This window comes from Berghia stephanieae, chromosome 1 (assembly GCF_034508935.2).
Source record: "Berghia stephanieae isolate SIO BIC M18660-M18661 chromosome 1, UCSD_Bste_1.3, whole genome shotgun sequence".
In the NCBI taxonomy this organism is placed as follows: domain Eukaryota; kingdom Metazoa; phylum Mollusca; class Gastropoda; order Nudibranchia; family Aeolidiidae; genus Berghia; species Berghia stephanieae.
Genome location: NC_088360.1, coordinates 15,766,062 through 15,783,561, shown reverse-complemented (window position 1 = coordinate 15,783,561; position 17,500 = coordinate 15,766,062). Strand labels below are relative to the sequence as shown.

The window sequence follows — 17,500 nt, the reverse complement described above, 5'->3', positions numbered from 1 at the left end:
GTGAAATAAGGCGTTTTAGGATGTGGCTTTTAAGTATGGAGATGAGGATCATAAGAAAATTTTACAAACTACCGTACTATTGTAATGTAGGATGTATATGTAATGTATATGAATGTATATTATCATTATTATTATTATTATTATTATTATTATTATTATTATTATTATTATTATTATTATTATTATTTTTTATTATTATTATTATTTTATTATTATTATTATTATTATTATATTATTATTATTATTATTATTATTATTATTATTATTATTATTTATTATTATTATTATTTTATTATTATTATTATTATTATTATTTATTATTATTATTATTATTATTATTATTATTATTATTATTATTATTATTATTTTTATTATTATTATTATATTATTATTATTATTATTATTATATATTATTATTATTATTATTATTATTATTATTATTATAATAAATATAATAATATGATAACAATAAAGGAGAGAGAGAGAGAGGAGAGAGATAGAGAGGAGAGAGAGAGAGAGAGAGAGAGAGAGAGAGAGAGAGAGAGAGAGAGAGAGAGAGAGAGAGAGAGAAGGTTTATATATTACACTATATAAATCAACCAATAAATAAAAGTAGTCTTCGCGAAGACAAGCCAACAACGTGGAAGACTTTGATCCTGTGACGTACGAATCAGATCTACCAAGACAATCTACTTTTTGGATCGGTGATGTCACGAATGTGATAAACTCTCCACTGTATGGAAATAATAATATTGATTTACAACTCATGAATTCTTTCATGTCATTTCTGCGTGCGAACTTTCCAATCTTAATTTTTTTTCACTGGATAATAAATCTCAATTTTTGATTGTCTTATCTCGTATCCATTCATACAAAAACAAGTTGAATAAATCAATTTTAGCACGAGAGATTGTACAGGTCGACGTGTACTTATTTGCAGGTCTGATAATCTAAACAACTTTGGCTCAATGTTGCAAAAAAAAACAAAAAAAAACAACAACTCTCAAACGAACGCAAAATATTGCTCATTACAACGTTAGAATAAGCCCATAAATTGCGCTCGGTTATCAGACATGAAAATATGGGGTACTGCTGAATACCGAAGTCTACCGAAATCCACTCATGTGGAGAGTGAACTTGAGACTATGGGAGGTGGGCACCAGTGGGGAGTGAACCAGAGACTATGGGATGTGACCACCAGTGGGGAGTGAACCCAGAACTATGTGAGGTGGACACCAGGAGGAAGGAACCAGAGACTATAGGAGCAGGGCACCGATGGGGATTGAACTGGAGACTATGGGATGTGGGTACCAGTGGGGAGTGAACCGAGAACTATGTGAGGTGGGCACCAATGGGGAGTGAACCAGTAACTTTGGGAGGTGGACACCAGTTGGTAATGAACCAGAGACTATGGGAGGTTGGTCCCAGTTGAGAGTAAACCGGAGACCATGGGAGGTGGGCACCAGTGGGGATTGAACCAGATACTCTAGGAGATGGGCACCGTTGGGGAGTGAACCAGAGAATATGGGAGGTGGGCGCCAGGGGGAAGTGCACAGGAGACTATTGGATGAGAGCACCGGTGGGGATTGACCAAAAGCTATGGGAGGCGGACATCAATGGGGATTGAACCAAAGACTATGGGAGCGGAGATAGGCACCAGTGGGGAGTAAGCCCAGAAATATGTGAGGTGGGCACCAGTGGAGAGTGCAGTGGCGTGGGGCCATTGGATCGAATGGTGCCAGGCACCACACCAATCTTTTAAAAAGCATTAACATCATAATTTAATTAAAAATAAAACTGAGAAATTTTAACTCCACTGTCTTTCGCCAACTCGCCAACAACATACTACCTTTTTAGTCTCCACTCTATTCAAGATTCCGAATCACGCACTGCGCCGACTCGTGTGTTGGTGACATCACTCCGCGAATTCGTGACTGAAACACAGTGGTGCAAAGCAATCCGAGCTCCAGTTAATGCTCTATCCTTTAGTATCGCTACAGTTGATTGAGCGAGAAACTGGGACGAATTATACTATCTTCAAATAGCGGAAAAAACCCTCGACTTGTGCCAGGATCTGAGAGCTCCACCGTTGGACGTCATAATTAGGGTAACTTCGGCCATCCAAAATATTAAATTAACTGTCAAAAACACTGATCATTGTTAAATTTATTTCTGAGCAGCAAAGAAAAACAACATAAAACTTAAAAATATGTCATATCAAAATCCCCTCCCCCACCTCTTTTTCACGATTATTGAATAAAGTAATTCTTTGCAACACGAAGCATTGGGGACGAAATTACCAACATTTTTCTTGCTTGTAGTGCCGAGTTGATGGTTACGTGTGTATGAGTGTTTATAATTTGTGTCTGTGTGTGTGTGTGTGTGTTTGTGCGTGTGTCTTTGTGTCAGTCAGAGAAAGAAAGCGAAGATTGTCAACAGTTATACTTTGGTGTGTTTTTTGATTTCTTAAGTACTTAAGTGGAGTGATTTTTTCTTTGTGATGCTTTAAGATCTGAATCTACCTTTTATTTGTGCAATCATTAATCGTATTCCACCGATTTCCATTATTTGAGATATACTTTGAAGTTTTGTTTTGTTAAACAATGAATTGCATTGAATCAAGTTGACTCTTTACTTCACCGACCGTTTGGGAGGTTGACACTAGATGACAAATTAGGAATAAAAAGACTAGTTCCTCACCAACCAACTGATTTTGAATTAACACAGGTGTGGAAATCTCGAAAACACTCTTTTTCAGTGACATGGTATGACAGGCATGAATGGCTCACAGTTAGTTTAGAAAAAAAAACACGTTTCTTTTGTTTTTATTGTCTATTTTTTACAGATACAACAAACACTGACAAATCATGGACATCGATAGGCTATAGTGACCTTAACCACTTCCATCGTATTTCTTGACCTCCTGAACGTAGTTTTAGCACCCTTAAAAGAGTGAAAAATTTCTTGCGCAATTCAATAAAACAGGAGCGGTTAAAGTCGTTAATGATTCTTTCAATTCACAAAGCTGAAATAGATGCCAAATGCCATTCCAGATTTCAATAAACAAATATAAAAAGATTTGCAGAGATGAAACATCGCCGTGTAGATTTTCTTTACAAGTACTAAAAGTAAGTAATTTCTGTCATAGGTTTTTTTTTCTCTTTTGATTTACATTTATCACATATTGATTGCAATATCTACCAAATCCAATCCTTTAAATGGTTGACAAAGAATGATTACAAAGACCTTTTCACACGGGACTTGTATCTCAGTGTTGTGGCTTGTTGTTTTCATGAATTATTTGTTTTTGTGAGTTTTGTACACTCGTAGAAATCATCGACCCTCCCCCACCCTTCCAAAAAAGAGAGTTTTTAACATGTGCTCTCTCCTCTTAATCTTGTTCACTGTTTAAGAATTTTTTTTCTTCTTCTAATCATGACACCACCATATGCCGTCAATACGCCACGCCGCTGGGAGAGCGAACCAGAGACTATGGGAGGTGGGCACTAGTGGGGAGTGAACTCAGAACTTTGTAAGGTGGGCACCAGTGGGGAGTGAACCAGAGACTATTGGAGTTGTGCACAAATGATGGATGAACCAAAGACTTTATGAGGTGGGCACCAGTGGGGAGTGAACCTAGAACTGTTGGAGGTGGACACCAGTAGGGAGAGAACCCTGAACACCCACTTATTGATGTACACTGGAGGAGAGCGAACTCCGGAATGTATCAGACAGACTCCAATAAAGTTTAAACCCGGGACAAATGAGATATGGACACCAGTGAAAAGTAATCCCTAGAATACATGAGATGGGTACCAGTAGCGAACGAACCCAGGGCTATGGAAGTTGGATTGCCAAGATTAATGGATTTATTCATATTGTTCCAGTTTACTCCTCACTGGTGTCCGCTTCAGATAGTCTCGGGTTCACCCTCCACTTAATGTCTTCTTCCGTATCCCTGGGCTCAGCCACAGGTTTCCACACCTCCCAGTTCCAGGTTTATTCCCCACTTGTGTCCACCTCCCCTGTTACTTGGTTCACTCCCCACTGGTATCCCCCTCTCATAGTCATAAATTCACTCACGCTCCACATGAATCCACTTCTCTAGGTCTCGGGTTGATTCCCCACTGGTGTGTATCTTCCATAGTTTACTCCCCACCATCCCTAGTCCACCTCCTACAGTCCCATGTCATTCCTCACTTGTGACCACCCCATTTAGATTTGGGGTTACTCTCCACTGGGTGTCTATTTCCTCAGCCTTGGGTTCACTCCTTAGAATCGTCTTCTTCTCACAGTCCCACGCCACGCATATCTCATCCTATCATTTTTTGATTATTCCCCTTATTGGTGTCCATCCCCTTTGTTCTGGGTTCATCCCCCACTGTTGTCCACCTCACACATTCTGGGCTCATTCCCCATTGATGTAAACCTCCCATAGCCCCGTCTTCACTCAATATTCACTTGTTTCCATATCTCTGAGTCCCGGGTTCGCACCTCACTGGTGTCCGTCTTACATTTTTGGATCCCAGGTTTACTCTCCACTTGTGTCCACCTCCCTTAGTCCCAGGTTCAATCACCTCTGGTGTCGGCCCCCCACAGTCCCGGATTCAGTCTCCACTTTTGTCCACCCGAAATATTACGGGGTAACTCTCCACTGGGTGTCTTCTTCCTCAGCCCTCGGTTCACTCCCCATTATTGTCTCATCTCACGGTCCCTTGTTCACCCACCACTTGTATCTCATCGTATAGTCTTGTGTACATTCCAGATTAGTGTCCGCCTCCCACAGTCTCAGGTTCATTACCCACTCATGGTATCCACATCTTGGTGTCCTGGGTTCGTTCCCTACTGGTGTCCACTTATAATAGTCCCAAGTTCACTCCCCACTAGTGTCAACCTCAGGTAGTCTCATGTTCACACTGGGTGCCTTCTTCCGGGTTCACTCTCCATTGATGTCCACCTTCCATAGTTCTAGGTTAAGTAAGCCCCATCTCATAGCCCTTGGTGCATTCCCCACTGACATCACCATTGATGTCCACCTTCCATAGTTCTAGGTTAAGTAAGCCCCATCTCATAGCCCTTGGTGCATTCCCCACTGACATCACCATTGATGTCCACCTTCCATAGTTCTAGGTTAAGTAAGCCCCATCTCATAGCCCTTGGTGCATTCCCGACTGACATCACCATTGATGTCCACCTTCCATAGTTCTAGGTTAAGTAAGCCCCATCTCATAGCCCTTGGTGCATTCCCACTGACATCACCATTGATGTCCACCTTCCATAGTTCTAGGTTAAGTAAGCCCCATCTCATAGCCTTGGTGCATTCCCCATGACATCACCATTGATGTCCACCTTCCATAGTTCTAGGTTAAGTAAGCCCCATCTCATAGCCCTTGGTGCATTCCCCACTGACATCACCATTGATGTCCACCTTCCATAGTTCTAGGTTAAGTAAGCCCCATCTCATAGCCCATGGTGCATTCCCACTGACATCACCATTGATGTCCACCTTCCATAGTTCTAGGTTAAGTAAGCCCCATCTCATAGCCCTTGGTGCATTCCCCACTGACATCACCATTGATGTCCACCTTCCATAGTTCTAGGTTAAGTAAGCCCCATCTCATAGCCCTTGGTTCATTCCCCACTGACATCAACCAGTAAGCCCCATCTCATAGCCCTTGGTGCATTCCCCACTGACATCAACCAGTAAGCCCCATCTCATAGCCCTTGGTGCATTTCCCACTGACATCAACCAGTAAGCCCCATCTCATAGCCCTTGGTGCATTTCCCACTGACATCAACCAGTAAGCCCCATCTCATAGCCCTTGGTGCATTCCCCACTGACATCAACCAGTAAGCCCCATCTCATAGCCCTTGGTGCATTCCCCACTGACATCAACCAGTAAGCCCCATCTCATAGCCCTTGGTGCATTCCCCACTGACATCAACCAGTAAGCCCCATCTCATAGCCCTTGGTGCATTCCCCACTGACATCACCATTGATGTCCACCTTCCATAGTTCTAGGTTAAGTAAGCCCCATCTCATAGCCCTTGGTGCATTTCCCACTGACATCAACCAGTAAGCCCCATCTCATAGCCCTTGGTGCATTCCCCACTGACATAAAAAGTAAGCCCCATCTTAAGCCCTTGGGGCATTCCCACTGACATCAACCGAAGCCCACTCATAGCCCTTGGTGCTTTTTCCCCTGACATCAAACCCGTACCCCCCTTCATAGCCCTTGGGGGCATTCCCACGCAAACAACCTAAGCCCCCTCTCATGCCCCCGGTCATTTTCCCCAAAACTCAACCATAGCCCCACCCCCTCCCCTTTTTCCCCACGACTCAACCAGTAAGCCCCCTCTCAAGCCCTTGGGGCATTTCCCCCCTGCATCAACCAGTAACCCCCTTCATCCCTGGCATTCCCCCACTGACATCAACCTTAAGCCCCTTTTCCCTAGCCCCGAATTCCCCCGACCCCATAATTTTTAGCCCTTGGTCATTCCCCCTGACATCAACCCGTAAGCCCCATCTCATAGCCCTTGGGGCATTCCCCCCTGACTCACCCGTAAGCCCCCCTTTATAGCCCTTGGTCATTTTTCCCCTGCACAACCAGAAAACCCCATTAACCCTTGGTCATTTCCCCCCTGAATCAACCAGTAACCCCTCTAGCCCTTGGGGCATTCCCACTAAAATCAACCCTAAACCCATCTATGCCCTGGGATTTCCCCACAAAATAAAAAAAAAAAAAAAAAAAAAAAAAAAAAAAAAAAAAAAAAAAAAAAAAAAAAAAAAAAAAAAAAAAAAAAAAAAAAAAAAAAAAAAAAAAAAAAAAAAAAAAAAAAAAAAAAAAAAAAAAAAAAAAAAAAAAAAAAAAAAAAAAAAAAAAAAAAAAAAAAAAAAAAAAAAAAAAAAAAAAAAAAAAAAAAAAAAAAAAAAAAAAAAAAAAAAAAAAAAAAAAAAAAAAAAAAAAAAAAAAAAAAAAAAAAAAAAAAAAAAAAAAAAAAAAAAAAAAAAAAAAAAAAAAAAAAAAAAAAAAAAAAAAAAAAAAAAAAAAAAAAAAAAAAAAAAAAAAAAAAAAAAAAAAAAAAAAAAAAAAAAAAAAAAAAAAAAAAAAAAAAAAAAAAAAAAAAAAAAAAAAAAAAAAAAAAAAAAAAAAAAAAAAAAAAAAAAAAAAAAAAAAAAAAAAAAAAAAAAAAAAAAAAAAAAAAAAAAAAAAAAAAAAAAAAAAAAAAAAAAAAAAAAAAAAAAAAAAAAAAAAAAAAAAAAAAAAAAAAAAAAAAAAAAAAAAAAAAAAAAAAAAAAAAAAAAAAAAAAAAAAAAAAAAAAAAAAAAAAAAAAAAAAAAAAAAAAAAAAAAAAAAAAAAAAAAAAAAAAAAAAAAAAAAAAAAAAAAAAAAAAAAAAAAAAAAAAAAAAAAAAAAAAAAAAAAAAAAAAAAAAAAAAAAAAAAAAAAAAAAAAAAAAAAAAAAAAAAAAAAAAAAAAAAAAAAAAAAAAAAAAAAAAAAAAAAAAAAAAAAAAAAAAAAAAAAAAAAAAAAAAAAAAAAAAAAAAAAAAAAAAAAAAAAAAAAAAAAAAAAAAAAAAAAAAAAAAAAAAAAAAAAAAAAAAAAAAAAAAAAAAAAAAAAAAAAAAAAAAAAAAAAAAAAAAAAAAAAAAAAAAAAAAAAAAAAAAAAAAAAAAAAAAAAAAAAAAAAAAAAAAAAAAAAAAAAAAAAAAAAAAAAAAAAAAAAAAAAAAAAAAAAAAAAAAAAAAAAAAAAAAAAAAAAAAAAAAAAAAAAAAAAAAAAAAAAAAAAAAAAAAAAAAAAAAAAAAAAAAAAAAAAAAAAAAAAAAAAAAAAAAAAAAAAAAAAAAAAAAAAAAAAAAAAAAAAAAAAAAAAAAAAAAAAAAAAAAAAAAAAAAAAAAAAAAAAAAAAAAAAAAAAAAAAAAAAAAAAAAAAAAAAAAAAAAAAAAAAAAAAAAAAAAAAAAAAAAAAAAAAAAAAAAAAAAAAAAAAAAAAAAAAAAAAAAAAAAAAAAAAAAAAAAAAAAAAAAAAAAAAAAAAAAAAAAAAAAAAAAAAAAAAAAAAAAAAAAAAAAAAAAAAAAAAAAAAAAAAAAAAAAAAAAAAAAAAAAAAAAAAAAAAAAAAAAAAAAAAAAAAAAAAAAAAAAAAAAAAAAAAAAAAAAAAAAAAAAAAAAAAAAAAAAAAAAAAAAAAAAAAAAAAAAAAAAAAAAAAAAAAAAAAAAAAAAAAAAAAAAAAAAAAAAAAAAAAAAAAAAAAAAAAAAAAAAAAAAAAAAAAAAAAAAAAAAAAAAAAAAAAAAAAAAAAAAAAAAAAAAAAAAAAAAAAAAAAAAAAAAAAAAAAAAAAAAAAAAAAAAAAAAAAAAAAAAAAAAAAAAAAAAAAAAAAAAAAAAAAAAAAAAAAAAAAAAAAAAAAAAAAAAAAAAAAAAAAAAAAAAAAAAAAAAAAAAAAAAAAAAAAAAAAAAAAAAAAAAAAAAAAAAAAAAAAAAAAAAAAAAAAAAAAAAAAAAAAAAAAAAAAAAAAAAAAAAAAAAAAAAAAAAAAAAAAAAAAAAAAAAAAAAAAAAAAAAAAAAAAAAAAAAAAAAAAAAAAAAAAAAAAAAAAAAAAAAAAAAAAAAAAAAAAAAAAAAAAACCCCTCTCATAGCCCCTTGGGGCATTCCCCCCTGACATCAAACCGAAAAGCCCCCCTCTCAAGCCCTTGGTGATTCCCCCTGAATCAACCAGTAAGCCCCATCTCATAGCCCTTGGTGCATTTCCCCTACTCAACATAGCCCTCAACCTTGGCATTCACTCACCATAAGCCCATCCATACCCTGGTGCATTCCCATGCAACCATAGCCCATTGTGTCATTCCCCATCACAGTACCCCTCCATAGTTTCTAGTAAACCCCATCCACCCTTGTTTCTATACCCACCATACCCTTCATTCCCCTGGCATACCATGACACACCATAAGCCCCATATGCCCTGTCATCCCCACTGCTCCCAGTGCCCCACTTAGCCTACTTCAACTGTATCCCATAAGCCCTATGCCCTTCCTCACTGACTCACCATAGTAAGCCCCATTCTAGGTGTATCCCCATCTCAACCATAGCCCCTTCCATGCTCAGGCCCCATCTCAACCGTAACCCCTCTAGCCTTGAGCATTTCCCCTCAACCATTGTCATCCCCTGATCACAACCATCATCCCTTGGCATCCACTCACGTAAGCCCCATCATACCTGGTATGATCAACCATAAGCCCATCTCATGCCCTGGTGCTTCCCCACGACATCAACCAGTAAGCCCATCTCAGCCCTGGGCATTCCCTACCAACCATAACCCCATCTCAAGCCCTTGGTATTCCCACTATCAACCATAAGCCCCACTCATACCTTGTATCCACTCCACCATAACATCATAGCCCCATTCACCGTCTTCCCAACCACCACCATAGCCCCTATCAACATAACCCCTACATACCTTGTCATTCCCATGCTCACATAACCACTCATACCCTTGGGCATTCCCCATGACTAACAGTAAGCCCCTCTAGCCCTTGTTCATTCCCATCCAACATAAGCCCTCACTGCCTGGTGCATTCCACTGACATAACCCATCTCAAGCCTTGTGCATCCCTAACCCACCATACCGTCTTCACGCTCACCTACCCACTCAACGTAATCCCTCTCACCGTGCATTCATGCCCTGCTTCCACTGCATCAGACCATAAGCCCCATCCCCTGGTCATTCCCCTCAACCTTGGCACCTCATACCAGTAACCCCTCTCATCCATGTGCCCCTAATCACCAGATCCCATCCACCTGAGCCTCCATATCCCTGTGCCAATCATAGCCTTCATCCCAGATCAACTAAGCCTCATAGCCTGTGCATTCCACTGAATCACCGAGCCCTCAATTCTAGATAAAGCCCATCTCTGCCCTGGTGCATTCCACTACACACATACCCCCTATACTGTGATCCCACTGACATCACATAAGCCCATCCAGTTCAGTAAGTAGCCACTGGTGCATCTGCATAAGTAGCTCATTTTCTGATAAAAGCCTTCATAGCTCATCCCGAATCCAAGCCATTCATAGTTCTATTAAATAAGCCATTCAGCCCTGGGTCACTGAATCACTAACCCCTTTCCAATCAATAACCACTGCTGCTCCCCGACCACCTGATACTATCCACAGTAAGCCTCTCAGCCTGGTCTCCTCTCACCAGAGCCACCTCTGTTCCATAGTAGCCTCATAGCCTTGGTGCATTCCCACTGACATCAACCATAAGCCCATCTCATAGCCCTGTGCATTCCCACTGACATAACCAGTAGCCCTCTCATAGCCCTTGGTGCATTCCCCACTGACTCAACCATAAGCCCCATCCAAGCCCTTGTGCATCCACTGCATAACCAGTAAGCCCATCTCATAGCCCTTGTGCATTCCCACTGACATCAACCATAGCCCATCTCATAGCCCTTGTGCATTCCATGACATCACCAGTAAGCCCATCTCATAGCCCTTGGTGCATTCCCATGACATCAACCAGTAAGCCCCATCTCATAGCCTTGGTCATCCACTGACATCAACCAGTAAGCCCCATCTCATAGCCCTTGGGCATTCCCACTGACATCACCAGTAAGCCATCTCAACCTTGCATTCCCAGATCACCAGTAAGCCTCTCATAGCCTTGTGCATTCCCCACTGACATCACCATAAGCCCCTTCATCTGGGATTCATGCATCAACGTAACCCATCCATAGCCCTTGGTGATTCCCCACTGACATCAACATAAGCCCATCTCATAGCCCTTGGTCATTCCCACTGACATCAACCAGTAAGCCCATCTCATAGCCCTTGGTCATTCCCACTGACATCAACCATAAGCCCCATCTCATAGCCTTGTGCATCCCACTGACATCAACCAGTAAGCCCATCTCATAGCCTTGGTCATTCCACTGACACAACCAGTAAGCCCCATCTCATAGCCCTTGGTCATTCCCCACTGACATCAACCAGTAAGCCCCATCTCATAGCCCTTGGTCATTCCCACTGACATCAACCAGTAAGCCCTCTCATAGCCCTTGGTTCATTCCCACTGACATCAACCATAAGCCCCATCTCATAGCCCTTGGTCATCCCACTGACACAACCTAAGCCCCATCTCATAGCCCTTGGTGCATTCCCACTGACATCAACCAGTAAGCCCATCTCATAGCCCTTGGTGCATTCCCATGACATCAACATAAGCCATCTCATAGCCCTTGGTGCATTTCCCACTGACATCAACCAGTAAGCCCCATCTCATAGCCTTGGTGCATTCCCATGACATCAACCAGTAAGCCCCATCTCATAGCCCTTGTGCATTTCCCACTGACATCAACCAGTAAGCCCCATCTCATAGCCCTTGGTGCATTTCCCACTGACATCAACCAGTAAGCCCCATCTCATAGCCCTTGGTGCATTCCCCACTGACATCAACCAGTAAGCCCCATCTCATAGCCCTTGGTCATTCCCCACTGACATCAACCAGTAAGCCCCATCTCATAGCCCTTGGTGCATTCCCACTGACATCAACCAGTAAGCCCATCTCATAGCCCTTGGTGCATTTCCCACTGACATCAACCAGTAAGCCCCATCTCATAGCCCTTGGTGCATTCCCACTGACATCAACCAGTAAGCCCATCTCATAGCCCTTGGTGCATTCCCCACTGACATCAACCAGTAAGCCCCATCTCATAGCCCTTGGTGCATTTCCCACTGACATCAACCAGTAAGCCCCATCTCATAGCCCTTGGTGCATTCCCACTGACATCAACCAGTAAGCCCCATCTCATAGCCCTTGGTGCATTCCCCACTGACATCAACCAGTAAGCCCCATCTCATAGCCCTTGGTGCATTCCCCACTGACATCAACCAGTAAGCCCCATCTCATAGCCCCTGGTGCATTCCCCACTGACATCAACCAGTAAGCCCCATCTCATAGCCCTTGGTGCATTCCCCACTGACATCAACCAGTAAGCCCCATCTCATAGCCCTTGGTGCATTCCCCACTGACATCAACCAGTAAGCCCCATCTCATAGCCCTTGGTGCATTTCCCACTGACATCAACCAGTAAGCCCCATCTCATAGCCCTTGGTGCATTTCCCACTGACATCAACCAGTAAGCCCCATCTCATAGCCCTTGGTGCATTCCCCACTGACATCAACCAGTAAGCCCATCTCATAGCCCTTGGTGCATTCCCCACTGACATCAACCAGTAAGCCCCATCTCATAGCCCTTGGTCATTTCCCACTGACATCAACCAGTAAGCCCATCTCATAGCCCTTGGTGCATTCCCACTGACATCAACCAGTAAGCCCCATCTCATAGCCCTTGGTGCATTCCCCACTGACATCAACCAGTAAGCCCCATCTCATAGCCCTTGGTGCATTCCCCACTGACATCAACCAGTAAGCCCCATCTCATAGCCTTGGTTCATTCCCCACTGACATCAACCAGTAAGCCCCATCTCATAGCCCTTGGTTCATTCCCCACTGACATCAACCAGTAAGCCCCATCTCATAGCCCTTGGTGCATTCCCCCCCACTGACATCAACCAGTAAGCCCCATCTCATAGCCCTTGGTGCATTTCCCACTGACATCAACCAGTAAGCCCCATCTCATAGCCCTTGGTGCATTCCCACTGACATCAACCAGTAAGCCCCATCTCATAGCCCTTGGTGCATTCCCCACTGACATCAACCAGTAAGCCCCATCTCATAGCCCTTGGTGCATTCCCCACTGACATCAACCAGTAAGCCCCATCTCATAGCCCTTGGTGCATTCCCCACTGACATCAACCAGTAAGCCCCATCTCATAGCCCTTGGTGCATTCCCCACTGACATCAACCAGTAAGCCCCATCTCATAGCCCTTGGTTCATTCCCCACTGACATCAACCAGTAAGCCCCATCTCATAGCCCTTGGTTCATTCCCCACTGACATCAACCAGTAAGCCCCATCTCATAGCCCTTGGTGCATTTCCCACTGACATCAACCAGTAAGCCCCATCTCATAGCCCTTGGTTCATTTCCCACTGACATCAACCAGTAAGCCCCATCTCATAGCCCTTGGTGCATTCCCCACTGACATCAACCAGTAAGCCCCATTTCATAGCCCTTGGTTCATTCCCCACTGACATCAACCAGTAAGCCCCATCTCATAGCCCTTGGTGCATTCCCCACTGACATCAACCAGTAAGCCCCATCTCACAGCCCTTGGTGCATTTCCCACTGACATCAACCTCAACTGGGGTTGACCGATTTTTTTTTGGATGTTTTTTTTTCCTTGTATTTTTCCTTCTTGATTTGCCAGGCCCCTTTAATACACACTTGTTCAGCAGATCTCTTTCTTACACCAATGCCTACTCCCTAGTTTCTCAATTTTATATAGATAGAATGCGCTTGGCCAAGGAGTTCACAACATTGCCATCCGGAAGTATAACGGACCAACACACTAGCTCTGTGTAACCATGAACTTTTATAGTCTGGTTAATACAGTTTAGTAAGAACAACTCACAAACGCGGATGGCAAAAACAATAACAAAGGCCTGAGTGACGTCATCTGCATACTATCTATTACCTAATACCTACACTTACGTTTACTAACGCAAAATATTTAACCGAGTACATTGCAATAGAACCCAAATTCACTGAACAATCGAAGTAAAAGAAATCGTGCAAAGTATTCAAACAGTTAAACTGATTGGCTTTTGTTGTAAATTATGAAATTTCTATTTACTTGCGTTCACTGACGTAAAATATTTGACCAAGTTTATGTCATTATTTGTTATCACTTAAGATAACAAAAAGCAGTGTTCTCGAATGACGAAAATAACATCATTCTTATATTCTGGCAATGAATCGAACAACAACTATGGAAAGGATTAGGGGGTTTAAAAATAAAACGATTTTATAAAACGAAATAAGTCTTGCTTCAACAAAGCCCATTTAGTGTGGCGAATGATTTTTTATTTATATTATGAACAAAAGATCCCCGATAGACTCAGCTGCACGCGTTAAATAATAATATGAACACGCTGATAGACTTGCCTACACTCTTTAAATAATAAATATATTATAGGCTGTCATCAAAATATTCAAAATTAATGTTATGACAATTCTTCTTCTTCTTCTTCTTCTTCTTCTTCTTCTTCTTCTTCTTATTATTATTATTATTTTATTATTATTATTATTATTATTATTATTATTATTATTATTATTATATTATTATTATTATTATTATTATTATTATTATTATTATTATTATTATTATCATTATTATCATTATTATTTAGGAAAGGACATTCTTGCACATGTTTACTCTTAGACAAATTTTCGAACAATGTTAAGTATGGAATGCAAGCTTGTTTTCAAATTTTATTGATTTCGACAGTGTGTACACGACCTGCACTGTGAAACATTCTTAACTATTTTGAGATCCCAGTAAAAATTGTCACCATGATCAAACTTCTGTATAAAGACTTCTATGCAAAAGTAATCAGTGGAAGTAATTTGACCGTAGAATAGATTAGGTCGCATCTTAAGCTGTTACTTTTTTTTGGTACTGATCCTCTTGGTGCTTCAGTTGCTCATAAGATCAACACATTAGATCTCCAACCGTCATGGTTTACTGCTGCCATCTTTGACATCTCTCCCCACGTCCACTTCGGGGTCTTCATGTCACGCTCCAGGGTCCTTCTCCAAGTACTAGAAATCAACACAGGTGTGCGGCAAGGATGCATTCTTTCGCCATTTCTTTTTTTATGTCGCCATTGACTGGGTCATGAGAATAGTAAAACTGTTCTAAGATGGATATTTACAGAGATACTGGAGGTCATTGGCTTTGCGGATGGCACTGTGCTCTTGTCACACAACCTGGCCGATATACAATCAAAAACACAGATGGTCCAAAATAATGGCTTGAAGAGAACCGAGCTATAGCCTGTGTCCTTTCTTGTAAAGAGAAGAAAATAGAGGTGGACTGGCCTTCATGTCCTGTGGATGAACCATGATGCTTTTCCAGGGGTGGTCCTCAGATGAACCCCACAGGGAACTAGGAGGAGAGGGACACCGTTAGAGACTTGGAGAAGGACCCTGGAGCGTGACATGAAGACCCCGAAGTGGACGTGGGGAGAGATGTCAAAGATGGCAGCAGTAATCCATGACGGTTGGAGATCTAATGTGATGATCTTATGAGCAACTGAAGCACCAAGAGGATTAGTACCAAAAAAAAGTAACAGCTTAAGATGCGAACTAATCTATTCTACGGTCCACGAACAAAACGGCCTCTCACAGACAAATACTTTTAATCCCGAGACTTCTGGACTCTGAATTTGAAAGGTTTGGAGTAATCTGAATCACTGTATATATAATGAGGTAAAATATGTTTACAGTCCAAGATTATAAAAGGGTTTTGTTCGCTTACAGCAATATTCACTTTTTGGCTGGCAAAAAGAAAGAATGATAATAAAGAAACAAAAGAACCTCCCTCCTAAAATAAAATAAATATCAAAACAGCAACTATTAAAGGAGTGAAAGAAACGAAAAAACGAAACATAATAAAACACACAAAACAAAACAAAAAACAAAAGAATCCCCCCTCCCTCACCAAAAAAAAAAAAAAAATAACGCCAGAAAAACAGTCAAATAAAAAACAAAAACAAAAACAAAACAAAAACAAAACAAGAACAAAACGAAACACATAAACCCAAAAAAAAAAATAAAACAAAAAACAAACAAACAAACAAACCAAAAAAAAAAACAAAACAAAACAAAAAACAACAAACAAAAAAAAAACATCAAAAAAAAACAAAAAAAAACAAACCAAAAAAAAAAAAATAACCAAAACAAAATAAAAACAAAATGAAACGAAAATAAAGTAGCCAAACAAAAACGAAAAAAGGGGAAAACAAAAAAAAACAAAACTAAAACAAACAAAACAAATCACACACACACACACACACACACACACACATACACGCACACACACAAAAAAACACACAAAAACAAAACAAAACAAAATAAAACAAATAAACCCAACAATTTAAAGTGACACATTTTATATTGATATAATAAATACACATATCTAATATTATGTTTCTGGGCTCAGATAATAATATGTTAAGATGTGAAAATAACTCACTACAGATAGAAGGTCGATTTCCTAGAACACGAGGGCTACCGTGATTATCCGACTGACACTTCACAACGACCAGACTCACTGGAATGACAGGGAAGTAGGCACCTACTGGCTACCCAATGTCCCCCCATGGGCTGGTATGACAAACTGTCGTTATGATAATACGACATAATTGTATTAGGTTTACGGTAGCACTGACGGCAGATTGGGGGTAAGATAGGAAGGGATTGGAAAGTAGTTTGAAAAACAAAACAAATCACTCACACATACATAATCAAACAGAAATTTATACACACACACACACACACACACATATTATATATATATATATATATATATATATAATTATTGATATTACTATAAAATTGATAATATATTAATAATATAATAATATATAATGATATATATATTAACATATGTTTCTGTGGCTTTCATCCACGTCGTCAGTTGGCATATTGTCCGCATAATAATTTTATTCCCTTTCGAAAAGGGAAATATGTTTTGGCCACATATAAGTGAGTGATCCCATTTATATTTGTACGAGTATATTATATATATATATATATATATATATATATATATATATATATATATATATATATATATACATTCATGTTTTATTTAATTTTTTTTTCTCTCCAGAAAACGTATGCGTCCATAAAACGTTTTAACTTTTTAAAAGTCTCTGGTTATCAGTATTTGAAGAAAAAATAAGGAAAAGAAAAAGGCGTTCTGTCCGCACGCCGTTTTTACTGCTTTATTTATCGTGTTTGCGAACAATCTACTGTTTGACATTTTTTATTATTATTATAGACAACAAAGTGACCGGTGACTCACAGCTTCTCTCTAACTATGCGGCTAAGTTGTCTCATGGTATGACAACCGCCTTCTGATCGTAAGGTCTTGTGTTCGAGTTCCGCTCTGAGAGGCGCGTAACTGAGCCCCCGATGAAGGCTCTTTACTCATATTCTCTCAGCATATTCAGGCGCAAAATGAGTACCTGGCCTTGACAGCGTTGTATCTGTCGGAAAAATTGTAATATCGCCAAAAAGGCGTCATGTCTCGTCTTACAAGTTAGGTGATACTGTTGGCTATGGACCCCCTGTAAAGCACTTTGAGCGCGTTTAGTGGATATTGCGCTTTACATAATCTCAAGTCTCTTTTTTTTAAATATCGGTGGTGACCAAGTCATCAGAAATTAAATCTTGAGTAGATCAGAATTACGAAAATTGAGTTTAAATTTGAAAAAAAAAGACAACTCCTTTAATTATTCAGACAGATTTTTAAAGAAATGAAAATTTTATCACTTTTGTGATCTTGTCATAATTGTAGATCACGTTG

General features: G+C 38.2%; 1 protein-coding gene across 1 annotated transcript in view; it reads right to left on the bottom strand.

Moving 5' to 3' along the window:
• The window catches only part of LOC144968874 (uncharacterized), a 54,331-nt gene extending 38,069 nt beyond the window's left edge, over positions 1-16,262 (bottom strand). The window contains exon 1 of the mRNA XM_078907692.1: positions 16,163-16,262. The gene's annotated coding sequence lies outside the window, so the exon portion shown is untranslated. The remainder of the gene's footprint in view (positions 1-16,162) is intronic.
• Between the last annotated feature and the right edge of the window lie 1,238 nt (positions 16,263-17,500).